Raw genomic sequence first — 10118 nt, forward strand, 5'->3', positions numbered from 1 at the left:
GAGAGGGCGTGGGCGGGGGAACAGGGGGCACAGAAGTGCTCGGCTCCGTATTCCTGGCACCTAGTGTGATGTCAGGTGCCACCTAGACGCTCAAATAGCAACAGGGCAGAAAGCCTTCCCCGGGCCGTGATCCTTGCTGCAAACAACAGTTTCGGGTCAGTGCAAATATTTTTTCAGCTTCTTTTGGAACTTGTTTATTTTTGTTTTTGTTGATACTGGGGATGGAACCCAGGGTGTTTGCACTGAACTATATCCCCATTTCTTTTTACTTTTTTGTTTGTCTTAAACTTGGAGATAGGCTCTTACTAAGTCACTAACTTCCCCAGGCTCAGCTCAAACTTGTGATCGGTTTGCCTCGGCCTCCTAGAGTGCTGGAATTAAAGGCATGAACCACCACATCCAGCTAACTTTGACTTTTTGTTCAGCCTGTACGACTGTGTTCTTTGCACACTTTGACCCAATGGTGCTCTGACAGGAGTAAAACACACACACACACATACACACACACACACACACACACAGAGGCAACCTCAGCCGTCAATTGGTGGTAGCTGAGCTCAGCAGATCCCAGTTCCACTTCCCCTGTTTCTCTGAGTCAGTGGTAGCAGGGGAGGGGCTGGGCCTCTTCCCGGACGTGCAGGAGTTTGTGGTTAGAGAGATGCTTGAGTCCCCAGGTTGGGGCTGTTAAATTAATGTTTCTCAAACTTTTGGAATTCCATGCGTATCTTGGGAAGCTGATGGGAGACTGGCATTTTAGTTTAGTTTACTTTAGTTTTTGTGGCACTGGGAATGGAAGCCAGGGCCTTGCACATATGAAGAAAGCGCTCTACCACCGAACTGCACCGCCAGCTCAAAACTTGCAGCTAAGCACGTTAACAAGCTATTGGTTGATCCAGGGAGCCATGAGAGCTTTCCAGCTGGCGCTGCCGGTGGCAGAACCACGATGGGCTAAGAGCCTGTCTCCTGCAAGTAGCATTCCCTTCTTTACTCCAGCCTGCTGGATGGCATCGTCTCTCGGGAGGATGGGACAGAACGCAAGAGTTGAGAAATGCTTCACTCAAGCAGGGCTTCTTCAGTCTTGGCGGGTACCAGCATCGCTGGGGCACTGGGCTAAACTCCAGAGGCCCAGGCTCTATCCCACTCCACAGAACCTGGGCCCCTGGGTGATTCAGATACATGATAATGTGTGGGACCCACAGCATGAACGGTAACTTCAGAGGCTCCTGATTTAGGAACTTAGCCAAGCAACTCAGCTGCTGTCAGAAGCAGGGGGCTCGCCTTCCTACAGTCACTCAGCACATGGTGTCAGGTGTGGTTCTGAATACAGATGACACAGATGTCCAGAAATCAGTCAGATGCAGATTCTTCTCTTCCCTCAAGAATTTCGTGGCTTTGTGAGACAGACAGATACTCAATAGATAACTGGGGTGATGTAGTCAGTTCCTGGAGTGCGTCCTCGCAAATAAATCAGCTAAGGTGTGTGTGTCGTAAGTCCCTGTATCTTCAGGGAACAGCCATTCCAGGTCAGGTGCTAAGAACACAGAGATGAACACAACCCCTGGAATATAAGCTAGTGGATCCAAGGAAGTATGAACGAGTTAGCATGTCAGGGATCTGTAGGGTCCTGGATGGTAACTCAGAGGGAACAAGGACTTTTCTGACCCTTGGACCCTTGGGATCCATATCTGGTGAACACCAGGGAGATAGGATGAATTCTCATTCAAAGAAGTCAGTTCTCAGACATGCTTTTAAGGGCCTAGTTGACCACATTTTCTCCAGCTCCATCCTTTATGCCTTTTCTATGATCAGAATCTGCATCTGACAGGAACAGGAGGAAGGCTGGGTTCTGATGTGTAATCTTCATGTGGCTTCATCTTCCTTGGACGTCCCATGGTGTGGAACCCGCCGGTGTTGTCCTCAGTCTCTGCAGCTCCAGTGCCATACTATTCCCCATCGCTGTGGCTGCAAAGTCCTACATGACACAGAGGAAGAGGGAGGTCCAGTCTGCCCTGAAACTTGCCTCCAGCAGACATGAGTCACCCCCTCTCTCACCCCAACACACAGAGGCAAACATCACTGTTGTGATATTTATTGGAGTGGAGTCTCCTTGCAGGACTCTGCTGTCCTGAGCTGTGGCTGCCCTTGCTATGAACCTGGAAGGGGGAGGGAGACCCACCTGGAGCAGGATGTGTTCGGACATCGCCCTTTGATTCATTTCTCCAAACCTGATCTGATGGAAAAGGGAAGTTATCCTCCCTAACCTCGGGAATGAGGAACCGAAGTATATTACACAGTCTCCAAATCGTTACCACCAAGCATTGGAAATTTGCCTGTTTTGTTTTTTTAAAAAGCGATAGCCTTGCATTAACTCTGCACTTTTTCAGCCCTTGCTTAGCTCCAACTTGCACAAAATCCATAAGAAATTATGCACCCTCTTCTCCCACACAAAAACAAAGTGAAGCATTTCTCCCCTTGCTCTAACATAAATGATGAATTGCTGTCGTGTGTGCTACTGTGATAGGCAAGCATGGGAGAGAGGGAAACACCCTGCTCCTCCTTTATGTTGGCGAAGGTTACTGATGGGTTGTTTTCCTAGTCTATCCTTGCATGAATTGGCACCGGGGTCATGCTAGTCTCACGGACTAAGTTAGGAATTATTCCCTACTCATCTATTTGATGGACGATCTCATGAAGAACTGGTACTATTTCTTCCTTAAATGCCTAGTAAGAAGAAGGCATCTGCATCCATACCCTGCTTGGTGGGAGTTTTTTTTTTTTTTTTTTAAATACACCGTCAGTTTCTTTTACAGAAGTACAGGTATTTGGTTTATTTGTTTCTTTTGGTTGTTTGTGTCTTTCAGGGAGTTTGGTTTATCTAAGTTGTCTATCATTACTAAATTGTTCATCATCTTCCCTTCCCGTTCCTTTTAGACGTGTGGGTCGTGTGCTGGTGTTGTTTTGCACCCTCAGTACTGGTGGTTTGTGTTCTCTCTGTTTTTCTTGACCAGTCTGGCAGAGTGGCATCACTTTAACTGATTTCAGAGATTCGGCTTTTGGTTCCATTGATTTTTTTTTCCTCTTTTGCTTTCCATCTCATTGATTTCTGCTCTTAGTTGCATGATTTGCTTTCTCCTGTTTACAGTGTGTTTAGTTTGTCCTGTTGTTCTGGTTTATTAAGATGGAAGCCGAGGCCATGGATTTGAGACCTTTTCTCTTTACTAAAATAGGAATTTTGTGCTGTCGTTTTCCCTGTAAGCATTCCCTTAGTTCAAGATAGTGAAGCTTTTAGAGACCAAGTGCCCAAACTGTAACCTAAGCCCCACTTACTTATCCCAAAGTGCTAACACTGCAGTTAAGCCTGAATACCGAGGTGTGGGTTTTGGAAAAGCTCACTGGTATCTGATGCTGGGCTGCGGGGGCGACGTGGCTCGTGTGCCCGCAGAGAGGGCTGCATGTGTCTGCTGCGGTATGCGTGCCGTGGTTTTGCCACCACTGCCCCAGCTTACCCCACAAACAGATCACAGTTAAAGTAAAGCAAATGCAAAACAAAAGGAAAAATTATCACCCTATAAAATTCTTAGAAACACAGACGTCCGGACCATCCTCCAGTGGGCCCCTCGCAGGTGCTGTGACGGTTCAGAGCTGGGCGGGGCTAGGGTAGGGGTTGGGGTGGGATGTCTTCCCGCTGGGTACCGAGCTCCTTGGAAAGGGCACCTTAGCAGAATTTACCTGAAGCCATCTCGTGCTTGCCCTGCCAATGTTTCTCCCTTACTGTGGGCAAAGGATCAGTTCTTTTCTTTTTTAGTTCCTCTCTACATGGAAGAGTTGGTTTACTTTGAGAAGGCTGGTGCGACAAAAAAGAGATATCTTTATCATACAAGGCTGAATAATAATGTGCTTATTAAATGCTGTAATTATTTTTCTCTAGTGTGTTTCCTATTTTCTAATTTGTTTTATCGTATCTGATCATCTTCAATTATTGCTTATGATTTTGTGTTTCACTTAGCAAGACCTTTCTTATGCTAAAGGAATAAAAATATTATTTTATTTTCTGAGCACTTTTAGATTTTTACTTTCATGTATTTCACCAATCTGGAGTTTTTTACATATGAAATGAAGTAAGTTTTACTTTGTTTGTTTTCACATACAATTTGCTCAATGCCAATTTTTGAATAACGTTTTTAAAACTACTTTGAAGTACAACCTTTACTATATACTAAGTCCCACAAGCATAAATTTGCTTTGACTGTTTTCATTCATTGAGCATTTCTGCACCTTGTTATTGTTTTGGAATAAATTTTGATATCTAGAAACATGAGCTCTTATTCTCCTGTTTCAAATATTTTTGTTTGGTGTCTCACATTTTATTTTCCAGGTAAATTTGGAATCACTTTATCCTTTTATTTTGTTAAAACCCTATTAAGCTGCAAATCTGTAGTTTAATTTGAGGAGCATGGCATCTTTCCTCTACCAGGAACATAGACACTCACCTACATCCCACCTTATGCGATCAGTTCTTTAATTCAATAGCTGTTACTCCCAACTTTGCCACAATTGCCCTTCCAATAAGTTCCATTTTCACTAATATCATTCAAGCAGCTAAAAATCATTGACTAGAAAAGGGTTCTGATGTGATGCATTTTAGGTACTTTATAGATCTTTGAAGGTAACGTTAGCTTACTAATCAATAAACATTGGAGCAAGCGCTGGATATCACTGTTGCGCCGGCCTGCATTTGCCTTGTAATGTAACTGTCCCACAGCTCTTATTCACTCTCGTTCAAACAAGCCTCTCATGTCCAGGTCCCCAAATGTCAAGCTCTGTGAGGCATCAGCAGTTTGTCAAGTGTCTCACACGCTTCCTGCGATTGTCAGATGGGTAAACTTGCTCTACAAAAGACATGCAGTTGGCACGGCCCCAATCGTAGTGGATTCGTGCTGGCTACAGTGTAAGAATTGTTTGTTCTGCCGGGGGAGTGAGGCGGCTCCAGGCCACAGAATTGAGCAACAGCAAAGCCCGGAGAGGGTGAGTGGCACAATGGAGCTAAGAAGCAGCGGCCTATGCGGGAAGGACAAGGGGCTGAGGCAGAAGCCCACAGCACCGAGACAAACTGCAGGGAGGTTTAGGTCAGAGGTTGGAGGTGGGAATGAAAAGTGACCTTCCAGAAGCTCCTGGACGTGGGACACTGGGAGAACCAGATCCAGTGGGTATTTGCTTCCTAAGTTCTTCCTCCTCCCTCCGGCTCCTCAAGCCCGCCTCCACCCATGCCCCTTGCTCAAATTAGTGTGGCTAAGGCCCTGAACGAACAAGAAAGTTCTGGAATGCTGGAGAGAAGCAGCCGACCAGCTGTAGACTGTGAGACCTAGGAACAGCACAGCGGAGCTGTTACTACATTTCCTGGGTCTAACGCTGGAACCTGGAAATGAGCAACAGATGCAAAAAAAAAAAAAAAAAGAAAAAGCCCCAACAGAAACCTGCTTTCTTTAGCCAAAGGACAGGAAAGATATGAAACTTTTAGCCACTAAACGCTGCACTCCAGAGGGACAGCCCAGAGAGGACTGTGGCTCCACACCCACCATGCCATGCCAGGCCAGCGGGGAGCACAGCACCCACTCTCCACAGGCTGGGACAAGGCCCCAAGGGTGCCAAGGCACCCTTGCCATGGCAGGGTGGCACTGGGAAGGGTGGTGGGGAGAGGACACACCTGTCTCTGCCCATGGGCATGGGGCTCACCTCCTCCTGCTTGCAGTGGCAGAGGGGACCACGGGGGATATCTGGACTCCAACCCTCGCCCGGCAGTAACGTGATTGCCGTCACACTCCCCACTGGGTCAGTGTGGACTCAGCCCAGCGGGAACATGGGGTGTATGGGGCACCGTAACAAGCCCTCTGCTGTCCCTCCAGGAAAGGGTTAGCAGAAACCTAGTGGAGATTCTTGGGAAGGAAAAAGTTATATCATGCAGGTGTTACTCAAAAAAGGTACCAGTGTCTGTCCTAAAATAGGTAGAATTCAAAGCAAGGAAAGTGAACAGCAACATCATCGAGGGGCAAGACTTCACCTAGCAGACATGGAAATCCTAAAGGAGTAGAAATATTGAAGCAAACATTGAAAGAACAAAAAAGAAGATGGGTATGGTGGTACATGCTGATAATCCCAGCATCCGGGAGGCTGAGGCAGGAGGATTTCAATTATAAGTTCAGCCTGGGCAACTTAGTGACTTAGTGAGTCCTCGTGTCTAAATAAAAAAAGTGCCAGGGATGTAACCCACTATGAAAACCCTGGGCCCAATCCCTAGTACTACACACACACACACACACACACACACACACATACACACACACACCTAAGAGGAAAAATAGACAAAGGTACAGTTATAGTTGGAGATTTTAAAATAGCAATTGATAGGACAACTGAATATAACATCATAAAGTTAAAGAAGAACCTAGTAACACCAACTGACAGGATCAAATTGACATTTATAAAGCACCTCACTAAAAGAACCATAGCACACACATTCTTTTTAAGTAGCCACAAGACACATACCTATGTCTTGGGCGAGAGCCTATGTCCTGGGCTATAAAACAAACCTCAACCCTTTAAAAGAGTTGAAATAAGGTAGAGTGTGTTTTCAGACCACGATTAACATGGACATCACGTAACATCAAATAACAGAAGTATCCGTGTTCTTCCAAATAAACAGTATGCTTCTAAGTAATCCATGCATCAAAAAGGAAGTTTCAAGGGAAAATTTTAAAAGTACACAGTACTGAGAGAAAAAGGAAGCAACCGTACCAAAACTGATGGGACACTGGTAAGAGAAAAGTTGAAAGGAAAATAGCATACTTACCGGGTGCTGGGGTGCTGCAGGCTCTTTCCGGGGATTCTTTCCAAGTTCTTGTTGCTCTGAACAAAAAACTGGACAAGACATGCGAAAAAGGTAGCGAGGGCTTACATTTCTCAAAAGTAGGAAAAGAAGTACATGCTGCAGAGTGAGTGGGCCACAGAAAGGGCAACCACATTGGCTACAAGGTTAATGGTTGCTATGGCTGTGTCTAGCTGTCCCTCCAGAAGCCTCATGGGGTCCTAGGTGGGGACTTTTCAGAGGTGGCTGGATCTAGAGTGTGTGACACTGGGACTGATTCATGGTGCAATGCTAGGATCAAGGGCACTAGGATGAAGAGTGTGAGTTCTACCCACCCTGTTTAATCTGGGATAAGATAAAAGGGGCGGAAAGATGCTGTGGAAGTCCCTGCTTGTTCTGCTACCTTCTGGTAGCCGTGAAGTGTTTCTCCTCTGCGATGGCCCTCTGCCAAACCACCCTGCCCTGGAGCCAGCCCCTTATGGACTGAATCCTCTACAAACTATGAGCTAAGTAAACCTTTCCTCGTTTCTCTTTGGGTGTTAGGTATTTTGTCTCAGTAACTAAGACAGTGGTGGAAGTCTTTTGTATCCACATCCTATCCAAAACCTGCTTGATTCCATGTCAGCAGAACTGAAGACAGCATTTTCTGATTGGTCCCGTGTGCAGGGCTTGGGAACCATTCTCTGTGCCCGGGTCCTGGATCTCTGATGCACACAGGTCACACCTACTTGCCCAGCCAGCTGCTCACACCCTAATCTCCCACCTCAAAAGGAGTGAAAAATTTTTTTTATCCATTATCTTAGTTCTTTCAAAAATTAGGAAAACAAGAGCAATGTTTAAAAAAGGAAGAAATTAATAAAAATAAGGGCAAAAATCAGGTTGAAAAGAAAAAAATTAAAGAAAGTCAATGACACAGAGCTGGTTCTTCTAAAAGATCAGTCACATTAATAAGCTCTAGTAAGACAGAGAGAAAAGGCAAGACACAAATCATCTAAAGTTGAATCTGCTGTTATAGACCCTGCAGAAAGAAAAGGGGAAATAAAGAAGTATTGTGAACTACTTGATCCCAATGAATTCCATTACATGGATGATATGGGCCAACTCCTTAAAAAGTATTTTATTCCTTCTTACTTACTATAACATAGATAATTTAAATATTCTTCATAAACACTGAGGAAATTGGATTCACTTGGTCACCTTTTCCCATTGTGTTTGGACCTGGGCTTCCTGGTCCTGGGCTAATGTTTAACCCAGAAGGTGGATCCGGTCCCCAGAGTGGCTTCTAGATGGCCCTTCCTTCTTTCCCAACCCTTTCCTTGGTTACCTGAGGCCTCAAATCCAGCCCAGAAAGTAGCTCCAAGGTGGGCGGACCCTCCCTTCTTTCCCCAGCCTTAGCTACCTCCTGCCTTGGCTGCAGTACGGCATGGTTTAACCCTTCTCTGCTGTGTTGTGAGAACAGGAGCTCTGCAGAGACGGCTCAGCCTCCTCAGAGGGCAGCACGCTGAGACCAACCCACCTCTGCCAGGCCCCGCTGTCTGGACGCTGTAACCCTGAGGACCAGCTTCCCTACTTGCACCTCCGGGAGCCAAACTACACCCAAGCCAGAGGCATAGGAAATAGAAATTCGCAATATTATAAAGTATTAAATACTAAGCTTTTATAAATGTTAAAAATAAAATTTTCCAATTGTTAAACGAAAAATGAGGCTGCTCCCACAGACAGAAAATTTTTTTCATCCTTTGCCCTTAAAATCACCGTGCACGTTCTAGATTAAAATTTTGACTGACAATGGTTTAATTTCTTGACAGTCGTGATCAGTGAAAACAGAAGCAGGTGGTCAAAGGTAATGCAAAATTCAGAATTTTGCAACTGTGGAAATTATACATGAAATCTCTTCTAATTTTGTTTCATTGACATGTCATGTTGAAGTTTCTCTTCATGTAGAAATACAAATGAAAACTGAGATTGTTGAATGCTTTAAAGTAAGAGTTCTTAAGCAGGTGCAGGTCCACTTTACAAACCGTGTACACATTCCTAGACCAGTCGCCTGTGCATCTGGTTTGGATGCCACTGCAGGGCACGACAGCCACAGGTGGATCAAAGTCACCACAGTACATAAAGCAGAGTTGTTCAGAGCTGTATCTGCCCAGAGCCCCGAATGCACTTTCCTGGCTGTGGTCCCTGCTCCTGGGCACCTGGCACATTGGCAGATGTCTCTGGCAATTCCCCAGACCCTCTGTCCTGGGTGGGCCTCTGGGAGCCCTGCTACTGGCCAGTGCCTGCAATGTTCACTGAGAGTCGGCTCTTGGCTCCCTGCAAGACCAGAGAGCAGCGGAAGCTGGAGAAGCCCATGGTGCCTGCTGCCCAGGGATACCATGGGCTGCCCTGTGAGTAGCCCCCGGTAAGCCTGCGCATGACAGGCACTGCCCAGCTGGCCTAGGGCAGAGGACTTGGTGGGTTACACCACACCTCGGACCTTTCAGGGCCTCCTGGCAGAGCAGTTCTGAAACGGAGATTTTGTACGGAGTTTGGCACAAGCTCTCGGTAGAGGTATCAGCAAATCTAAAAGAAGTGTTATCGAGCAGACCGCACTGTCTGACCACAGTGTATTAAGAGACAGATCATCGTCATGGAGATTACAAAAAGCAAAAGGAAACCAACAAATACATTTCTAAATGCCTTGTGAGTTTAAAATGATAGCAGAGCAGAAGCTACAAAACATTTAGACCGGAACAAAAATGAAAACATAGATCTCTCCTGTGCAGTGCACAGTTCAGAAATCTTAAAGATGATGAAAGATGAGACTTCTGTTCACAACTCATCAGGTGGCAGAACCTGTTTGAATTATTTCCCCTCGAGCAAAGGAAACAGGGGACAGAGCACAAGTGAGGAATAACAGAATCAGCAGCACAAAAGATATCACTAAAATAGACTCACAGTGATGGCGAACCTTTCAGAGACTGAGTGCCCAAACTGCAACCCAAAGCCCACTCATTTTTTGCAAGGTGCCAACACTCCCCCATGTGCACTACTGTCCCATGCTTGACTGCTGAGGTGATGCTGGGGGTGCTCATGTGCTGACAGAGGGCTCGGCGTACCCACTGTGGCACGCACGCCATACGTTCACCACCACCAGAATACAAGATCAAAGTCCTAACACTGGGGTGGCTTTGTGCCAATGCCTTTGAAAATATAGACAGACGAATGACTTTCTAACAACCCCAGACACATACAACTATTTGATCTTCGACAAATG

This window comes from Chinchilla lanigera, unplaced genomic scaffold (assembly GCF_000276665.1).
Source record: "Chinchilla lanigera isolate Chin_1 unplaced genomic scaffold, ChiLan1.0 scaffold00019, whole genome shotgun sequence".
Taxonomy (NCBI): Eukaryota; Metazoa; Chordata; class Mammalia; order Rodentia; family Chinchillidae; genus Chinchilla; species Chinchilla lanigera.